Source organism: Zalophus californianus, chromosome 7, assembly GCF_009762305.2.
Source record: "Zalophus californianus isolate mZalCal1 chromosome 7, mZalCal1.pri.v2, whole genome shotgun sequence".
In the NCBI taxonomy this organism is placed as follows: Eukaryota; Metazoa; Chordata; class Mammalia; order Carnivora; family Otariidae; genus Zalophus; species Zalophus californianus.
Window position 1 is genome coordinate 76,428,264 of NC_045601.1, and position 22,471 is coordinate 76,450,734.

The following is a 22,471-nucleotide window of genomic DNA, read 5'->3' on the forward strand; positions in this document are numbered from 1 at the left end:
TAATTTACCCAAATAATTAATAATCAAGAGACAAAGTTTAAGGTAGAGACAAGACTCTCACTTGCATATTTGCCATTAATCTTTTCCTTGACTGCCCTACTCAGTGAAGTCTCTTTTCATTTCAATGACCTTTTCCTAGTCTGTGATAATATGTGAATTATGAACCAATTGATTCTTTCTCATATAGGATTTTCAAAGTTTACTTTTTTTCTTTAGTAAGCTGTTTATCAATATGTTAAGAAGAGTACATTTTAGAAGATTGGCCTTCAAAACCTCCTTTTTGATGAAAAGGACTCTGATAACTTATGAAAGGAAAAACATTTACTTTGTATTCTAGATTAGTGTTTTTAACAGATATATGAAGCGGCAATAATAGACATGTTGACAATACTTAGCTAGTTCCTTATTAGTAAGTCATTTGGGCAAATAGGAATACAACTGTGGGGCATTGAATTAAGAAAAAAACACATATCTTCAATCACTGAAATTATAAAACTTTCCTTAAAATCTTTGTGGTTGACAGTAAATTGTGAGACACTTAATGAAGGCCTTTAGAAACTCAAAAAATATAAAGTAGCATAAGGGATCCTTTGTTGAAGTTAGGGTATGTCTTTAAACAGTACAGATATAGATGTTTGGTCCAGTTTTTTTTTTAATTTCTTCATTTTTCTATGATGCACATAGTATATTGAAAGCATTTTATATCTCCTTTTCCTGAGATATGCATCATCTGTAACAACAATTTGTCACCAAGGCAACCAAACTTTTGCTTAATGTCCTGTACTTTAGTAAAATAAAATGCATGTCATTTTAAGTACAGTTTTTTTAAATAGAAATGGTTTGAAATTGTACTTTGAATGAAAATGAAACTGTTTATTAATCTATTTCCCACAAAAACACATCTTTTTAAGTGTTTAGAGTGATCATTCTCAGAAATATGATTGTTTCGGGTCTGAGAAGCCATTCTTCTCTCCCTCTACCTCCTAAGCTTGACAGAATAACAATCATTATCAGATTTAGCTTTTGGTCTCCATCCATCTATGCAGTTTGAGCTTCCTTAATCCTACTGGAAACACAAATGAGTATAAAAAAGTAATATATTCTAATTGAATAGGAAAGTGAAGCTATTCACAAAATTCAGCCTGTAGAAACAATCAGCTGTACAGATGCAGACTGAATTTTAATTTTTTTCAGTAGTTTTGGTGGCCTTATGGGTTATCAAAATTAATATTTATGCTTTCTGCTTCAGATTTGAAGATGATGTTCAATATATGAAGCTTCCTAACATTCAGCTCTTTCAGCATTCTGTGGCCTGCTTTTTTTCTTATTTGTAACGTATCTATTTTGTTAGGAGCAGTTATTGCCTCTACTTGTCTGTGGAGGATATTTGTGAAGGAGAATAACTTTTCTGAGACTCATTCAAAGCCTTCTGTATGAATCTACTTCCATCTCAGATAGAGTTGGTTTGTACTGTTTTTTACCACCAAGAATATAGTCTGTTGGTTTGTTCATTCATTTAAAGGAATATGTCTAGCAGGGACACCTGGGTGGTTCAGTCAGTTAAGTGGCTGCCTTCGGCTCAGGTCATGATCCCAGGGTCCTGGGATCAAGCCCCATATGAGGCTCCTTGCTCGGTGGGGAGCCTGCTTCTCCCTGTCCCTCTGCCTGCCTGCCACTCCCCCTGCTTGTGCTCTCTCTCTCTCTGTGTCAAATAAATAAATAAATAAAATCTTTTTTTTTTTTTTAAAGGAATATGTCTAGCAAGGTGAGGGAACAGAGGTTTGATCAACTCCCTTCTGTGGGTCCGAAGAAAGGAATCAAACCGTGAAGACCTCCTCGTTAACTTCACAAAAAGAAGTCAACAAATATCAATCAGGGACCATGATTTACAGGAACATCCTAAGATTCTCAGATTTGTTTACTTATTCTTGTTCATTCTTTGTTATTCCCTGTAGTCCTAAACTGAGTGGCATTTAACAGCTGAAAGACATAAGATCTATGAGCTGGCCTCAAGGAGCTGTGAGGGCTGGGGGTGATTGGGAGGGAATGGTAGGAGACCTCATCCCACTCCTCAGCAATTTGAGGTACACGGAGACAGTTCTCAAAGAATTGAGTAAGTGATGGCGGCATTAAAAGGAGAGCACACAGGGTCCCTCAAGTTTGGACTATGAATACAAGAGGGTGACTAGGGAGCATGAACCTGAGCTTGAGGCGAGCCAGCATTAACAAAATGGAAAGGCCTGTGTGATCCTGGTGTATGACCTCCTTGAGTCAGCTTCCCCAGGCTCTTCCTGTTTGCTCAGCCACTTCCTGTCCTCAATAAAATCTCCAAGATTTTCATACTTGCTCTTTCAACTTCAGGGGATGTTGGGACTGAAGAAACTGATTTCACAGTCCTTTGTCATCAGGAGGGTTACTTAAAGAGCAGGGGAGACCTCTTTGGGCCTCAGGCTTTTCATTTGTGAATAATAATATCTAGTATTATATGTATGCAATCAAGGCACTTAGCACAGTAGCTGGCCCTACTAGTGTTCTTTATCTTTTTTTTTTTTTTTTAACTTACCTTTCTTGTCTTCTTAACTGGTTTATAATAGTCTTAAATATTAGGATCCTGTCTTGAACCTGTTGTAGCTCTGGTGCCTAATACTAAGCACTGTGGATTGTGGGGCTCAGTAAATGGCTTTTTATGAATGCTATATGCTCTTGACTGGAGAACAATGGTAGCTAAAACTAATGGAGCATTTATTATATGCTAGATTTTGTCCATATTAATTCAGATAATTGCACAACAACTCGGGGGAATCGATCATTGCTGTTTTATAGCTGAGGAAACTAAGGCTCCAAGATGAAGTAACTTGACCAAGTGGTCCAGCTGGGATTTGAACTCTGGTCATCTGGCTCCAGAAACCACTCCCTTAATCACTGTGCTTTGCTGGGAGCCACCTGGACTCCCTCAGTAGATGCATCACTTCCCCAAATTAGGGAAAAAAGAGAAAACATTTTTGCCTGTGCAAAATGGGTGAGTGGCCACTACCGCTTCTGAGACTGGGGTGATTTTTCTGTGTGTTCTGTGCCAGATAGCAGAGCATGTCCTTCCTTTTCCAGGAAAGTGCGAGAAGTAACCTGAGAGTACAGAGAACAAATTCAAGAGCAAAGTGTGTGGGTCTGCAGCTGCTGCTCTAGCAGTTAACTCTCCAGAATGCTCTTTTGTCTTCACTGAGCTACTTCCACAGAGAAACTCCTGTTCTACACAACTAACCAATAAGAACAACAAGAGCTATCACAGCAGCAATGCAATCATGCTAAAAATGTAGATTCGTCCGTACGCCATCACTGTTCAGCTAATGAGTTTTTATACGGAAGGAGCTGATGGCCATAATGTTTGTACATAGATTATAGATTTGTATTATATACGTTAAATGGTGCTTTTTCCTCAGAAGACCCTTCTGTGCTCAACAGAAAGACTGTCAAGCTAGACAGAAAGGCTGTCGGGACAGACAGATCTGTGTGCAAGCCTAGTTGTACTGTATATTAGCTGTATGAATTTAGCCAAGTTACTTAACTTCACTGAGCCTCAGGGGATAATAATGCATGACCTGCAGGACTGTTAATGAAGATTATGTTTCGAATTCCAAGCAGTTTGTATGGGCAATGAGAATCCTTCAGCTACCACAAAGTAAGCTCTGCTTGCTTTACCAGTATGGCTGCCCATAGTTACCCAGATTCACTAGACCATTACACAATGATATTTTTCCTCTTGGCTTCACAAATCTGAGCATAAGTTTCTTTCAGCATTCTTAGAAAATTCAAATGGCAACAATAGTTTTCTTGTCTTGGGCACTAAAACAGAGCACCTTAGCTCCAGGTACTCTAAGAAATCTATGCACATGGTATTCTGTGAATCATCATAATTTTCTTATATGTAACAGAATAAAAAAATATGATTATGTTGATTCAGTGGCTTAATAAGAACTTGTTGGGTTCTAATATGAAAAATATGAATTAAATATGCCCTGTATTATCCAACATACTGACTCAGATGTTACCTAGATGGATTAGTATCTAATCAATGAAGTTACAGCAATCTTTTCGTTTCCTAGTATTGATGTATGCCGTAGAGGTGGTGTGACCAACTGTCCTGATTTCCTGGGATGTAGGACTATCTATGTTAAAACTGGGAAAATCCCTGGAAAACCTAGACACATCGAGGACTTGTGTTAAAATCAGTTACACAAATTTATCTTCTGATAAATTTATTAAAATTTCAAATAACTAGTTTAACGTAGTTGCTCCTAAGTGAAGTGACTGTGCATTTTATTTTCAACCTAAATTTCTATTTTGAAGCTTACATCAGGGTAGGGTTAAGGAAACATTTAGAGTCAGAGATTATTAGTCTCTCATCAAAATTAACTAAAGAGAAAATTGTAGGTTTGAGTGATCTAAGACCTAACCAGAAGATAATTTTTAGACTTTATAATTGGACTCCTTTCCAAACCCTTTTGTGAGCTGAAAATGGCCACCTCAATGCCTTACCTCATCATATTATATTATTAATGTGTAATTTACAGGTAGAGTCTGATTTTTGACAGGTTTGGAGCCATACCTAAATTCTAGAGCAGGTTTAGGAAAATTCATGCAAAAAAAAAAAAAAAAGGTGGGGATGCTCTTCAAAAACTTTTACTATTATCAGAATCAAGAGAAAACAGATGAACCCAAAAGAACAAAAGTAATTTTCTTTTTCTAGGCTAGAATGGATACTACAATTCTCATTTTCTAATAAAAATGTGCAAAGACTCAAAGACTGATAGTATGAAGTTGGTTTTTTGTTCTTGTGGTGTGGGCATTTGATGCCTCTAATGTGCGTCTCCTGCCCCCTGCCAATTCCCTTCCAACTTGTCACCTCCTGACCTTCATCATAGAACCTCTCTCTTCTATTTACCAAAATTAGTTCTCAGGAGAAAGCTCAAAATTAATTCATACTGCTTTATAATAATGTAGGGTTTAAATAATTATCCATCCCCCAACACTTATATTTTAACATGAGTGACAGTCTTGGTCTAAGAAACAAACTTCTAAAGGTACAAGTCCAGATACTAAGAAGTCCACACTTACTGTTGCTTCTGAAATCATACCATGAAATAATCATTTTCATAAGTAAAAATCTAAAAGGTCTGTCTGGTCATGACTGTAGACCTATGTCTGTGGCCAAGTGTAACTTGTAATTACTTATCAACTATTTATTAACTGTACTTTCTTCAGCTGTGATCTGAAAGCATCTAAAATACATTGCCACCTTTGAATGCCTAGAGACCAGACTAATTTTTACAATTTTTTTCATTCTTCTAGGTTGATTAAAAATGCACAGACCTATGGCTGAAGCAAGGATCTATCATTGATATAGCAGGGAATGACGGCACCCAGGAAAGTGCTGGTGAGGAGCTTTGGTTTTTACATGTTTCTTGTCTGTTGATGGCATCACAACTGTGTTTAGGTAACAGATGGCAATCCTGATTCTAGGTAAGGTAAGCCCGTCAGCCACCCCAGGGCATGATTCGCCATCAGTTCAAGCCAGTCTTGGCAGTTCTATTCTACTTTGCTTCTGATTGATCTAAGGGTAGATATGACCCAGATCTGGCCAATGGGATACAAAAAGGAAGATGGCCAGGGGTTCCTGGGACAGATTTTCTTATGAGTTAAAAAAAGAAAAAAATCAGAACCTTAAAAATTCCTTTCCTTCCTGGCTTAAATGTTGTTGTGTGAGGATGTGATGCTTGAGCTTCTGAAGATATCTTGAGATCATGGGGTAACATACCCAAAGACAAAAATACAATACCCTGAGGATAGTAGAGCAGATGATACTGTTGAGTTGTTGTACCAAATTTAGAATTGTCTCCTGATTTCTTATTTTTTAAGATAAAGTCTTTACTCTGTAAAGTCTTACTTTACTTTGTAAGATAAAGTGTTTACTCTGCATTTTAAGCAAAATGTTCTATAACTTGCAGCTAAAAGCACTTTCAAGTGCTGCAGTCTCATAAAATATTTTAATATGATCTGTATTTTTAAATATTATATAAAATGAATAAAGCCTCTTTAGTAAAGTTTGTTATATTTATTTTTCTATAACTTACATTTAAGGGAAAATAATGCCACTTATATAAAAACATATTTTCATGATAAATCCTTTGGTTTTCTCTTCCAACCAAATTGCTACCCCCAACCCTTTCCTATAGATAAGATCTGAAACCACCACTGATAAGAGAATCTAGATAACTTGGGGTTTTGAATATTTCAGATATATCATAGGCTAGATTGGGTTGTTTGGAGCATGCACAGCCACCTGGATTCACACCTCATCATAGACGTAACACCGTGAACTTCTCCATCCACTCACTTCCTGCACAAACACGCCGCAATTGAACTGTTGACTTTTTCTGTTTATCCTGTTCATTTCTCCTGCAGCTTTAGTTTTATGTTTTTTGTTCTTCCTTTTTTTACCCCCGATTGCCAGATGTCTTTGCTACTGAAGATTTAACTTAATTTGATTCTCACCTTGCCCTTTCCCCTGATTTTGCTTCTCCATTCTCTACTTCTGGCTACGTATTTGCAGCCATTCCCAATCTGGTCACCAAACCATCCATCTCTCTTTTATACAACCCCATGAATTAGGGACCCAAACAGATCAGGCCCTAATTACTGGAGTTCCCATGTAACTTAGTATCTTGAATAACTGCTGGAGTGCCTGTACTTTTATAGTTTTTGCTTAGTTGCCTTTAAGCCTCTGACAAGAATGTCAGATAACAGGCATTTGTAGAAAGCTCAAGAGTAGTAGAATAAGACTGTAGTAGAGGTTTTCTTATGTATGCTTCCATATGTTGCATAATCTGTGAATGAAAAGATTCACAGACTCAAATAATGTAGCTTTGAATTTAATAAGAACGTATCTATATAAAATCCTAAATTCTGAAACCTCAGTTATCAATGACTACAAAATAAAGTTCAATCATTTATTATGTCCAAATTAGCCCTATTTGGTCTGATTGCTAGAAATCACCTGTCTTCTGAATGTGTTCCTTATTTTTTGAGAAACTTTTACATTCCAGCACTTGCAAAGAGATGCAGTTTAGGTGATACTGAAGTTTTAAAACTGCTATTATGATGCTCCACAGAGAAGGATCTAAAAGTTAAAACTCAATTGGGAAGTGAGGATGGGGTAGGAATGGTTTTAGAAAGATTATGTGCATGGAATGCTTCTCTGGCCCTTACCTGCGTTACGAATTCTGTGCTTGTCTTTGCTCAACACCAATAAATTTTTTGCTGAATGAATCATTAGATACTTGGCAGGTTTAAGTAACCAACATTATAGAAACATCATGGAAAAATGGTGGAGAAGAAAGAAAGAACTAAAAAATAAGTGGGGAGATTGCATTATATAGAACCATGTCATTCAAGGACATTTAAATTAAACAGGACACTCAAAGCAAAGCCCAAAGAATTTTATAGCACAATGATAATAAAAAGGCAAGAGTAGATTTCAACAAATCAGTTACATTTTTAAAAGCCCCTACATTTCTCACAATATGAAAAGTATTGATAAATCCTTGTAGGCAAAATTTATTTTGTGAAGGAAGCATGGAGAATTGTAGCATATGCCAAATCTCTTGAAGTAGACTCCTAGCAAATGACAATATAAAGAGAAAAAAAAATTAGTGTCTGAATCTCAAGAAATAAAGCTCCCCCCCATTTATTTTCCACTTTAACAAGGAGTCCCTCAGAATGATTCTTTTAGGCCTTTATTCTTTCCCCCTATTGAATGAATAAAGAGCAAACTGGTCTCTCAAGGAACAGAGATGATTTAACAATCTAGGTGAGACTGATTTATTTAGACATTAGTGCCATGGGCACACTTCTCCCTTAGGACTATAGTGAGTTTGCCTTCTTGGGCAAAGTGTCTGTTGCCTAATGAAATAGACACTACTACATAAACATGTAGAGGTCAGGAAGTATCATATGTAGCAACAGAGCTGTTTATAAGGGTTCTCCAAATCTATCTCATTTAAGAAGCTATGAAGTACAATGGAATATTATTTAGCACTAAATGGAAATGAGCTATCAAGCCATGAAGACGTGGAGGCACCTTAAATGCATACTACTAAGTGACAGAAGCCAATCTGAAAAGGCTACATACTGTATGATACCAACTATATGACATTCTGGAAAAGGCAAAACTGAAAACAGTAGAAAAGATCAGTGATGGCTAGGGGTTTTTGCAGGTAGGGAGGGATGGATATGAGGACTTTAGGGGATTTTTATGGAGGTAAAAAATACCCCCTGTGTGGTACTGTCATGGTGGATATATGTCATATTTGTCAAAATCCATAGAATATACAATACTAAGAGTGAACCCTAATGTAAATTATATCATTAATAATAATATACCGATGTGAATACTGGCTCATCAGTTGTAACAAATGTACCACACTAATGCAAGGTGTTAATAATAGGGAGAACTGGTTGGAGTGTGAGGGGACGTATGGGAACTTTCTGTACCCTCTGATAATTTTTATGTAAATTTAAAACTGCTCTAAAATAGATTAATTTAAAATGCTCTATTAATTAAAGAATATGATGATCTTTACGATAAAATAAAAAACTATGAAGAAGCTGAACTATTCAAATGCATGGATCAGGACAAGCTGCATGTACTCTTTCCTGCAATAAACCCTTGATTTTGATAGAATATGCCCAAACCTTATTAAAATGATTTTAACAGTGTATTTATGAGGAATACCTCGGGAGGAGATGAACAAAAGGAGGCTCAAGAAGAATTATGGGGATGAATTAAGAAACACATTTTAGGGGCACTTGGGTGGCTCAGTCGGTTAAACATCTGCTTTTGGCTCAGGTCCTATTTCCAGGGTCCTGGGATCAAGCCCCGCATTTGGGCTCCCTGCTTAGTCAGAAGCCTGCTTTTCCCTCTCCCTCTGCTGCTCCCCCTGCTTGTGCTCTCTCACTCGCGCACTTTCTGTCTCTCAAGTAAATAAATAAAAATCTTTTAAAAAAATTTAAAAAAAAGAAAACATACAGAAGTCAGTCATTTTTTCCAAAGTTTTATTTTAGAGAAATTTTGAGGAATGTTTCTTCTTTGCATTGGACTGACAATAAATATTTAATTATAAAGACAAAGTTTAGAAGAGATCATGAAGAAAAAGCATAGTGAAACAATAGTAATAGGATTATAGAACAATGTTCTTTTTAAAAATTACCTCAGTTTTGAGGCACCTGGGTGGCTTAATCATTTAAGCGTCTGGCTCAGGTCAGGGTCTCAGCGTTCTGAGATCAAGCCCTGCGCCCGGCTCTGTGCTCAGCAGGAGTCTGCTAGAGATTCTGTTCTCTCTCTCCCTCTGTGCCCCCCCCACCTCAGTGTTATGTTTTATACCACTTATTATTTTTTCCTGATTATTAAAGTTATTTATGCTCATTGCAAATTGGGAAAATATGGAAAAGAACATTCCAGAAATAATATATAGAAATCTCCTATGATAATTTCACCCAAATATAATCAGTATCAGCATTTTGATATATTTTCTTTCAGTCTCCTTTTTCACATTTTCATTTTTTTTTATTTCTTCATCTATGTTTTATCACTGTCTTTTAGAAAAATGACTATTCCCTTCTCTTAGTTTCCTAGGGCTGCAGTAACAACTTATGGCAAACTCGGTGGCTTAAAACAACAGAAGTTTTTTCTCCCACAGTTCTGGCAGCCAGAAGTCCGAAATCAAGGTGCTGGCAGGACTGCACTTCCTATGGGAAGCATCCCTCATATTGTGGCAGGCTCTGCCTGCATCTTCACATGGCCTTCTCCTCTTCTCTCATGTGCCTGTCCTCTGTGTGCCTCTTGTAAGGACACTTGTCCTTGCATTCACGGTGACCTCAACAATACAGGATCATCTCATCTAAAGATCTTTAACTTAATTACATCTGCAAAAATCCTTTTTCCAAAAAAAAAAAAAAAAGTCATATTCACAGGTTCTGGGGGTTAGGATGTGGGCATATTTTTTAGGGGGTTGCCACTCCAATGAACTATTATTGGAAATTACTGAGGTGAATGAGGTTTTTTTTATATAAAGATTTTTTGCTATAACATATTTCATCGATTTTAAGTTGCCCACCTTTTCTTTCTGTCGTCCCTGCAATTCAAGTGCATTTTACAAGTGATGGCATATCATGTTGCTAGCTTGTTTTTTTGTTTTTTAGTGGTACTTAAAATTGTGCTGTACTTTACAATCAGATTAGATGAAATACAGTATATTGCTTTTTTAAAAAAACACGTGATTGAGGTATGATTGACATGTAAAAAGCTATATATATTTATTACATACAACTCAGTGAGTTGGGGATAAGAATACACCTGTGAAATCCCCGTCAGTCAATAAAACATATCCATCACTTCCCAAAGCTTCCTCCTACCCTCTCTTTATTCTTCTTCTTATTATCATTATTATTTGCACATGTGTGTGTGGTTGGGTGTAAGAACGCTTAATATAAGCTCTACCCTTTTAGCAAATTTTAAGTATTAATACAGTACTGTAGGTTAAAGCACTATGCTGTATAGTGTATTTGTAGAACTTACTTATCTTGCATTACTGAAACTTTGTATCTTCTCACAATCACCTTCCCATTTCTCTTCCACCCAGACCCTGGCAACCACCATTCTTTTCTCTGCTTGTATGAGTTGGACTATTTGGGATTGCACATATAAAGGACACCATACAGTATTTATTTTTCTGTGTCTAGCTTATTTCACGTGGCCTAATATCTTCCAGGTCCATTTACGTTATTGCAAATGGAAGGATTTACTTCTTTTTTAAAGCTGAATAATATTACATGATACGTATATACCATATTTTTCTTTATCCATTCATCTGTCAGTGGACATTTTGGTTGTTTCCGTATCTTGCCTATTGTGAATAATACTTCAGTGAACATGGGAGTGTAGGTATGTTGGCCATTTATAGGTCTTCTTTGGACAAATGTCTATTCAGTTTCTTTGCCCATTTTTAAATCAGATTTCTTGTTTGCTTGCTTGTTGTTTTGTTTCATTTTTGCTATTGATTCCTAGGAGTTTCTTATATATTTTGACATTAACTCCTTATCAGGTATATGGTTTGCAAGTATTTTCTCCCATTTCCTAGGTTGCCTTTTCATTTTGTTGATTATTTTCTTTGCTGGGCAGAGCTTTTAAATTTGATGTAGTCCCATTTGCTTATTTTTGCTTTTGTTGCCTGTGCTTTGGTGTCATAAATATCTAAAAAATTGTTGCCAAGACCGATGTAAAGGAGCTTTTTCCCTATATTTTCCTCTAGGAATTTTATGATTTCAGGTCATTTAAATCTTTAATCCATTTTGAGTTGTTTTTGTGTATGGTGTAAGGTAAAGGTCCAATTCCACTCTTTTCCATGTGAATATCCAGTTTTGCCAACTGGATATTTATTAGTCTGTTTATATAGTCTGTTTATTAAACAGACTATCCTTTTTCCTTGGTGGGTTCTTGTCAAAGATTTAGTTGATTGTATATGGGTGGGCTGATATCTGGGCTCTCTTGTGTTGCATTGATCTGTGTGTCTGTTTTTGTGCTAGTAGTGATTGCTATAGTTTTGTAATATAATTTGACATCATGAAATGTAATGCCTCCAGTTTTGTTCTTCTTGTGTTTCTTCTTTAGCTATTCTGGATCTTTTGTGGTCCCATATGAATCTCAGGATGGTTTCTTCTGTGAAAGATGCTATTGGAATATTGATAGGGCCTGTATTGAATCTGTAGATTGCTTTGGGTAGTATTGACCAAAGGGCTTTGAGAAAAGCACTGATTTATACTATTATCAATAATTTGAAAAGTTTTTGATTATTGAGTACTTTTTTAGTTGCCAGTAACAATGGTAAGCCCTAGTTTCAATGTGCATTTATTTGTTTAATATGACTCGATAACATCTTGTTTTTGGCATTTTCCCTTTTCTGTTAAAAGATTAGTGTTTTTACTTTAAATTTATTATTAATAATAATTATGATTTATGGAATGTCTACCAACTATTTGTCAGGCACCATCCCCTGCAAAGCAAATACTATTTTCTTTATTTTATTCATGAGATAACTGATTTGTAGGAGTGATTTTTGTAATTGTAAAAATATTAACTTCATTAGTTTGTGAGAAATATTTTCTAGATTATTTCTAGTTTGAGAATTGCCTTTTTTATTTGCTCATATTTCTTAACATTCAAAAATGTTCTTTGTTTGTGTTTGCTTGTTTAATGTGGCCACTATTATTGTTTCTTTTTTAAAATAAATATGCTTTAGAAGGCCTTCCTTACCTCCAAGATACATGAAATATTTAATCCTGTTTTTATAATTTACTTCCAATATGTCTTTGGTTGCTTCAGAATTTTGTTGCCATTATTGTTGTACTGTGCTGCATTAAGTCCTAACTGGAGTTTTCCTGATTTGCCCCAAACCATTTAAAAATGTATTTGTTCTTTATTTAATGACTTGTGATAATTACTTCATAGTATATTATATTTTTTACATGCCAGGGTTTCCTTCATAGATATTGCAGCTGTTTTGTTTATCTCTGTGATGTGATGTTGGTGGTACCACATTATTAATTACTATAGCTTTAAATTATATTTAGCATTTTGTAAGGCAAGTCTCTTCAGAGCATTTTCTCCCCTTTGTACATTTCCACACAACCCCTCATTATTCTTTTTCAAATTTATTTGATATTCTTATTTGATCACCCAAATTTATTTGATATTCTTATTTGCTGTTCTTATTTTAAAATATGCTGTTTTCAAGTTCTGCCTTCATTCAAAATCTTTTCAGAGTATGATAAGAAAAACATTTAATCACTAATTATCCTAACCCAATTTATTGTTTATTATTTATTTCATGTAAACTATTATTTATTGAATGTTACGTGTCAGTCACTGTTATGGTCACTAGGGATCCAAACTTGAGTAAGACAATTATGTTCCTGTTCTGTAGAATTATATTCAGTTGGGAAGAATTAGAATAAGTATGTTAATAAATACACATATATGATAATATCAGGTAGCGATATGTGCTGTGAAGAAAAATAAAACAGAGTAAAGGGCTAGGCAGCGAGTGAGGGTGAGCATGATTTTATAAAGAATGGCTGGAAGGTTCTTTTTGAGGAGGCAGTATCTGAGCTGAGAGAGCCAGTGAGGATCATGGGAGATTCAGAAGGAAGCACTTTCCAGGAAGAGAGGATGGCAGAGGCAAGGACCCTGAGAGGGACTGAATGTGCTTTGCTCAAGGAATGGAATTGCTGCCTGCGTGGCTGGAGTGGAGGGGACAGGGACAGAGTGGTTTGTGTGAGAGGGCTAGAGAGAGAAACGGAGTCAGGCCTTTTATGACCTTGTATGTTAACAAAGGGGAGTTTAGACTTTATTCCAACTGTAATGGACAGAAAGCCATTGGAAGGTGTCAAGCAGAGAATTAACACAATGCAATTCGTGTTTTTTTTCCCTCTCTTTTTTTTATTATCATTATGTTATATTAATCACCATACATTACATCATTAGTTGGTGATGTAGTGTTCCATGATTCATTGTGTATAACACCCAGTGCTCCACGCAGAACGTGCCCTCTTTAATACCCATCAGCAGGCTAACCCATCCCCCCACCCCCTCCCCTCTAGAACCCTCAGTTTGTTTTTCAGAGTCCATCGTCTCTCATGGTTCGTCTCCCCCTCCGATTTCCCCCCCTTCATTCTTCCCCTCCTGCTATCTTCTTCGTCTTCTTCTTCTTCTTTTTTTTTTTTTTTAACATATAATGTATTATTTGTTGCAGAGGTACAGGTCTGTGATTCAACAGTCTTGCACAATTCACAGCGCTCACCATAGCACATACCCTCCCCAATGTCTATCACCCAGCCGCCCCATCCCTCTCACCCCCCACCACTCCAGCAACCCTCAGTTTGTTTCCTGAGATTAAGAATTCGTGTTTTTAAAGATTCCTTTGGCTTTTGGGTAGAGAAGAGAAACAAGCTAAGGGTTTCTAGCTCAAATCCAGATACAGATGAGGGCAGCCTGCGCCAAGCTGCAACAATGGAGTGGTGAAAAATGATCAAATCCCAAATAGAACAGCAGGAATTCCTGCTAGAATGGATGTATATGGAGGGGAGATAGAGAGGCGGTAGGAGAGACTCCTAGGTGTAGGGCTGGGGGGCTATGTGGTGACGCCTTTACTGAGATGAAGAGCACTGAGCAGAGTTCAACTGGCCATCCAAGTAGAGAGGTCAAGTATCTCCTACATGGGTCAGGAACTCAGCAAATATTGGAACTAGAGATAAGCATTTGGATGTCATCAGCATAGGAATAGTGTTTAAAACCAAGGGACTGAGTCCTGGTGAAGGGAAGGAAGGAAAAGGGAGTAGGAAGATCATCAAGATCAGCCAGTGAGGAGGGAAGAAAATCAGATAGGGTAATACAGTGAGAAGTGAGCAAGACAGTGTTGCAAGGACAATTGTCTAAATGTGGTTAGGAGCTCCAGTAAGGAGAGGACCAGGAGTGGAGCATTATTGGATATATGATGCATGCCATCTACATGCAACCGGATTGCTTTCACTGGGGCCAGGATGTGAGAAGAAAAGCCTGCTTACGAGTGGGTTCAGGAGAGAATGGTGGGAAACAGTAGAAAGAGAGAATACAGGCAACTTCTCAGAGGGTTTTGCTATGAGGAGGAGCAGAGGCGTGAGGCTGGAGATGGACTATGGATTGAGAGGGGACTTTTTAATACGTGGCATTTTATAGCTCCTATAGGAATTTGAGTGCTGATGGTGATGATCCAGGAGAGAGAAAGAAGTTAATATTTTAGGAGAGAAAGGGGAAACCTACAGGAGCCAAATCTTTAACAGACAAGAGAGAATGCAATCTCTAGAACAAGCAGAAGGTTAGGTTTTGGTTAGGAGAAAGGGGTGTTTATCAAACTTTCATTTAGGTGAAGTAATCTCTATTTTAAGCAGATCTGATACATAGCTGATAATATAAAGCATACTGTCTCTTATTGCTCATCCAGGTACTTAACAATGGTATGCAAATAGTCTGTGAACAAAACGCATTAATTGACAAACTTTCTAACCTCCTATGATAGACTTGTTTAAATCACCTCATCTGCAAGAGTAAAAATGAGAAAAAAAAAATCCTTCAAACCAATCTCTTAAATGCAATTTGTTCTGTCCAACTGCACCCTCTAGTTATCTGCTTCCTATTCAGTATACATTTCCCTGTATTCAGTGCACATTTCCATTTTACAATTATACTCTGCTTGAATGTGCTACCGAACTGTAGGGGGAACCTGCAGGGAAACCAAACAACAGATTGTTCGATTTCATGGGACGCCTCAGGCTTGAAGCTACTAACCTGTGAAGGCATTGGCTCTGCATCCCTGGAACCCAAGGGCCCGGGAGCTTTGCCCTTCAGCATAGGCAGCGCTGCTTCAGAAGCCTGGAGTTTTCAAACTTTTCTTTCTTCCTTTCTTCCTTTCTTCCTTTCTTCCTTTCTTCCTTCCTTCCTTCCTTCCTTCCTTCCTTCCTTCCTTCCTTCCTTCCTTCCTTCCTTCCTTCCTTCCTTCCTTCTTTCCTCCTCCCCTCCCCCTCCTTCCTTCCTTCCTTCCTTTCTTTCTTTCTTTCTTTCTTTCTTTCTTTCTTTCTTTCTTTCTTTCTTTCTTTCTTTCTTTCTTTCTTCCTTTCTTTCTTTCTTTGTCTTTCTTTCTTTCTTTCTTTCTTTCTTTCTTTCTTTCTTTCTTTCTTTCTTTCTTTCTTTCTTTCTTTCTTTCTTTCTATCTTCCTTTCTTCCTTTCTTCCTTTCTTCCTTTCTTCCTTTCTTCCTTTCTTCCTTTCTTCCTTTCTTCCTTCCTTCCTTCCTTCCTTCCTTCCTTTCTTCCTTTCTTCCTTCCTTCCTTTCTTTCTTTCTTTTTCTTTCTCTTTCTTTTTCTTTCTTTCTTTCTGAGCGCATTCTTTAAAAATAAAGGTTACCAGGGATTGTATATGTATATTAGCACTTCCAACTTTTGGTGGACTTTGGCCAACCAAAATTAAATGTTGTGTGTATGTGTGTGTGTGTGTGTGTGTGTGTGTGTGTTAGGGGGTCAGGTGGGTAGGTGGGTGGGGGAGCACCAGAATAGAATTAATAATAGAATAGAGTTTTCATCATTAAAATCAATTGTCATGGAATGCAACATGAGGTAATCTATGTTGGAATCAGATAACGTGGGTCCTCTAGAATGAAAATGGTAATTGTTTTCAGAAATTTTATCAGCATAAATTAATGTGTTTGCTGTATCTCTTTTAAGCTCCCCAACACATTTTTCTCATTATTAAAAGAAAAATGAGTTAAAATGATACGTGACTCACTTTTTATTTTATTCTCTGTGGCTCCCTTCTTGAAGGTGCTGGGTGCATTGTCACTCAGGTTTGGGCTGAGCCACCAGGTGCCAGCAAGGAGATTGATAGCAAGTGTTAGAGGGGATATTTAGCAAACACCAACCTCTCAACCACTTTTATGTATAAATGGCCAGAATTGCTTTCTGATATGATGGCTATGGCTATCTCAACAGGCACTTGGTGAGAGATGCATCCATTCTGCCACTCACTGCACACGGTCTCTTGGATGATGCTGGTCACTGTAGCCCAGAGGAGTCAAAAAGCCTTCTAAGGCTTCTCTGCTCCCAGTGCAGCCAGTCACTTAAAAGCTGAAATCTGGGCTTATGAGTCAGTATATCAGCAGAAAGTAAGAGAAATGCTTATTTATTACAGGAAAGTAAAAGCATCTTAAGATTTTAGGGCTTCAAAGTGACTAACAGCATTTGTTTGTAGCTATTTTCCCCTGAGGACAACTCTGAGATTGTGGGTCTAAATGGGGCTACATTTTGTCTTGGATACACCAATCCTCCTTCTTTTTATTTATCTTTATTGGAGATAGTGCTCCTGCCTCTAGCAGTGGATCATGCCCAATCTGTTGCCAAAAGGTGTAGATTGGACAAATATTAGCCATTAAGTGTAGTATTGAGCCTGGTTGACAATACCAAATGACATTCAAGGGTATTCAAATATATCCCAAATAAAATCATATAGTTAAAAGGGTTGTCCTATTGACATGGTGGTAGGTAAAGAGAGGTAACATTTACTGAGAAACTCTTGGCCCTGAACTTCATATATGTTTTTTCATTTCATTCTCTCAATAATTTCTTCATATGTAAGAATCATCTGTTATATGCCAGGCATTGTGTAAAGCTCTAGAATGTATCAGCGAGCAAGATGGACATACTGCCTGCACACTCAGAGCTTATAATGTAGTGAAATAGACAATGATGATGGAATTAATACTATTGATTGATTGATTATTGATTGATAATTATTTTACAGTCATTGCGGTAAGCATCTAATTTAGCACCACTATACAAATGAGGGAATTAAGGCACATGGAGGTGATGTAACTTGTATTAAGATTTGAACCTATGGGGCACCTGGGTGGCTCAGTCGTTAAGTGTCTGCCTTCGGCTCAGGTCATGATCCCAGGGTCCTGGGATCGGGCCCTGCATCGGGCTCCCTGCTCAGTGGGAAGCCTGCTTCTCCCTCTTCCACTCCCCCTGCTTGTGTTCCCTCTCTAGCTGTCCCTCTCTCTCTCTGTCAAATAAATTTAAAAAATCTTAAAAAAAAAAGATTTGAACCTAGATCTTTCTGTCCCATGTGGGGACAGTCTGAATCCCAGTTTTGCTAGTTAACAACTGGGTGATCCTGAGAAAGTCACTTCATCTTTCTGACTGAGTTTCTGGGGATGATGAATGGGAACAGTAAGATCCCTCACTGCCCCTCTTGTCAGTCTCCATTTAGTTACCACTCCCCAAGAAAGGCCTCCCTGACTGTCCTTCTCAGCCCCCAAAAATCTTTTGAGGGGATGTGTTTTGTAGTGCCTTTGCGGCATTCCCTGCTCATAGCGCTAGCTCCCTACAAAGTAACACCCGTTTACTTTTCTCAAGGCAAGAGAGATGAAGAGCGCAGACTGAGGAGTCAACGTGTTTCATCCAGTTTTGCTGTATGTAGGCAATAAGTTCAACGCACCCTCTCCTATACTCCCAAACCGTGCCACATCTGTCTTGATTCTCCCACATTTGGGAGGATAAGAGAGTGGGTCTGTTTTATTCTGGTACTGGGTAAAGTGGCCTTGGAGTGAAAGCTTAGCAAAGAAATTAGCACGAAGCTAGAGCAGCAGCTGGAGAGGAAAGGCAAGGCGAGGTTGCCAGCGGCAGGCAGGACTTTACAGGGAAGTGCAAAGAGCTCTCCATTCCTGCCCAGCGCTTCACACCTACTGGCACATTCATTTAACACCTCAGTCCACAGACTGATATGTTTTTGATGAGGGAAAAGTTAGGGAAATCCTGGAGAGTCAAAACAGACAGAAGACACAGTTCTTCTATCCTGAATCAATGGGACTATTTGGGCCACAGCTTTGCCTTCCTGCAACCATGGTCCAGTCTGGTTCAAATCAATATTTGTTGATGCATAATTTCATGGAGGAGGTTTGTGTTTTCTATAGCAAGGTTGTCTTTTAATAAGATGACCAAGCACGACTTTATAAGGCAAACAAATGAAATAAAACCTTCCAGACGACTACTGGAAATGTTCCTCTCTTTCTTTTTCTTTCTTTTTTTTTTTTTTTTCAACTCCAATACAGACCTTTCAGTGAAATGGCCTGACAGTTTTATGTGTTCCTTCCTGTTTAGCATGGCAGTGAGGGATGGAATTCGGGCCTGTTCTGTCTGAATTCAGGCCCACCATGACCTGTTGAAGTCAGTTTCTCAAAATAAAGACAGATTTAAAAAACTTCTAAAAATGATTCTAAACTAGGGCTTTATATCATTTTTTCTCTTCATCTGTGATTTTTCAGATGTAGAGATTACAAAAATGTAAAACCAATGACTTACAACCACTGTGCTATCCAGAACATGGGTTATCCTAGAAGTATGCAAGAATGTGTTATAACCAATTTGAGCTGGGACTATATGGGGAAGAGGGAGGCATAGAGCCCGTAGGAGAATTAGGAATCACCAAAGAATAAAGTTTAAAAGTTCTTTCTATTACTCAGCTAAAGAGAGAATCAAATAAGATGCTTTAGAATGGCCATGACAAACTTTATATGTGAGAGAAACAATAAGATGCTTTAGAATGGCCATGACAAACTTTATATGTGAGAGTTTTCAGCTAATCTAATAAATACTTACTGAAGGGGTAGCTTTCCATCCAATTTTTTAATAGACTATTTTTTAGAGCAGTTTTAAGGTCACAGAAAAGTTGAGTAGAAATTACAGAGTTCTCATACTTCTACCCCCACACATGCACAGACTTCCCCACCATCAACATCTCCCATTAGAGTGGTACACTTGTTGCAATCAGTGAACCTACAGTGATACATCATAATCACCTAAAGTCTATAGTTTACATTAGGATTCACTCTTGGTGTTGTACAGTCTATGGGTTTTGACAAATGTACCCAACATTATAGTATTATACAGAATAGTTTCATTGCTCTAAAAATCCTCTCTATTCCTCCTATTAATCCCTCCCCTTCCTCCCCAAACTCTGGCAACCAATGATCTTTTTTTACTGTCTTCATTAGTTTTGCCTTTTCCAGAATATCATATAATTGGAATCATATAATATATAGTCTTTTCAGATTAGCTTCTTTTACTTAGTAATATGCATTTAATATTCCCCCATTTATTTTCATGGTTTCATAGCTCATTTCTTTTTAGCTCAGAATTCCATTGTCTGGATATACCAGTTAATTTATCTGTTCACCTACTGAAGAACATCTTAGTTGCTTCTAAGTTTTGGCAATTATGAATAAACCTGCTGTAAACATCCATGTGAAGGTTTTCATGTGAACAAAAATATTCAGTTCATTTGGGCAAATACCAAAGAGCATGGTTACTGGTTCATGTAATGAGTATATTTAATTTTGTAAAACCTGCAAAACTATCTTCCAAAGTGGCTTTACCATTTTGTATTCCCACTAACAATGAATGGGAGTTCCTGTTGGTCCACATTCATGCCAGCATTCGGTGCTGTCAGTGTTTTGGATTTTCTCCATTCTAGTAGGTATGTAATGGTATCTCATTGTTTTTTCCAATCAATTTTGAGAGATACCTCTCTACTTTGTGAGAGGAGCACAGGATCCAGGCACCAGATGTAACTGAGACTAGACAAAGGGGAACTGGCTGTGATGTTGGAGGAAGAGCAGTGGCAATTACAGTTTAGAAGGTGTCCCTGGGCTTGATGAGATGTTCCTACAACTCACTTTAGATCCCAAGGAACTAAAAGGAAGGTCAATTCCAAGTTATGGGAAACCTAGAAGAAACTATGAATGCTTTATAAATACATTAATTCTTCAGTGTTGTAAAGTTATGCATGACTTTGTGTGAACTCTAAGGTCTGTATTAGTTTAGAATTGGCATTTACAAAGGACACATCAGCTCTTCACAGTTTTATGGTTGCATCACCAGTGGTCCTTTGCTCACCAGGATCTCCAACATTTTGGAGGTAGATTTTATCTACATGTATCTCAGCTGAACTCTTGCTAAATCATCCAGTCACCATGTGTGATCAGATTAAGAAACTAAGGTCAGAGTCAGTCTGTAACCCTCAAAGCAGCTAACTGTCCATTTTGTTCAGTCAAGTACTTAGTAGGCTCAGCTTTGGCAGAAAGGTCATTGTTCTTCAGTACAATGGATTTTGAAATTTTACAGTCTTTGTTGCCACTGTGCCCCTTTATATGTTTATACAGATAGTTCTCACTTTGAAGGGACTTGAGCATGTTGAAACATTGCTCTTGTTTTGTGTGATTCCATGTATCTGAGATTTGATGTGATTTAAGAGCTTCATACTTCACGGGAAAAACTGTCACCATCAGACATAAATTCTCTCATTTTCTTATCTCCAAACCCACCCACACTTGCACCTGTATACCATGGAGGAAGTGTCCCTCTCCTCCCCTGGGCCACACCATCACCAGCACTCTGCTTCCTACCCTAGGGGAGGAGAGTTAATATTTCAAAATATCTTCTAACACTTTCAATGAGTCACTACTTTTTAATCCCCTGTCCCCATCACTTAGTAGGGCTTCACTCTCTTAGTTTTGAAATACCCTTTCCTGCTTTCCTTTCTTTCTCACTTCATCCTTTTTGTTTGTTTGTTTGTTTTCCTTAAGGGCTCCTTCTCCAACCACCTCATTTGAAGTAACTCAGGGTTTGGTCTCAGACTGTCATCTTTTTCATCTCTAACCTTTGTCCCTAAGTGATCTTATCAGATCTGGAGGATATGAGCTTTTTTGTGCTAATGATTTCCACATTTCCATTGGAATTCACATCTCTCCCTTGAGCTCCTTACTCCTGTGTCCAAATGTCTTCTGACATCTCTTCTTGAGTGTACCTCACATTCTCCATCTTAACAAATCCAAAATGGAATTTCCGGATTTTTCCCCTTCTTTTTTTTTTTTTTTTTTTTTTTTACTCCCTAAACCATTTATTTATTTATTTAAAATTTTTTATTGTATGTTAATCACCATATATTACATCATTTGTTTTGGTGTAGTGTTCCATGATTCATTGTTTGTTCATAACACCCAGTGCTCCATGCAGAATGTGCCCTCTTTAATACCCATCACCAGGCTAACCCATCCCCCAACCCTCCTCCCCTCTAGAAACTTCAGTTTGTTTTTCAGAGTCCATCATCTCTCCTGGTTCGTCTCCCCCTCTGACTTACTCCCCTTCATTCTTCCTCTCCTGCTATCTTCTTCTTTTTCTTTTTTCTTAAAATATGTTGCGTTATTTGTTTCAGAAGTACAGATCTGTGATTCAACAGTCTTGCACAATTCACAGCGCTCACTGTAGCACATACCCTCCCCAATGTCCGGATTTTTCCCCTTCTATGTCCACCTTCTCAAACCCCTGTTCTTCTTTCATGTAAGAGTTCTTTATCAAGTTACTCAAGACAAAAATCCAGGAACCCTTCCTTTCTGATAAACTAGATATCACACATTTTAGTAACCTTATTGATTCTACCTTGAAAATATATCTAAAACTCCTTTCTTTACTTCATGTCTACTGCCACCCTCTTAGTCCAGGCCTTCAGATCTCTTGCCTCAGTGAACACATCAGCTTCTAACTAGTTTCTCTACTTTCACCTTTGTCCAACACCCTGTTCCCCCATGGCTGCCCCCTTCCATTCTTCAAGTAGCAGTAAAGGGGATTTTCTCAATGATAATATGGTAACACTCTTCCCTTGCTTTAAAAATCTTGCAGTGGCTCTCCTTATATATAACATAAAATTCAACTTTCTTCCCATGGCCTAGAATGCCCTCCATTATCCTTCTTTTCCCTCTTCCCTTCGCTTGGTTTGCTCA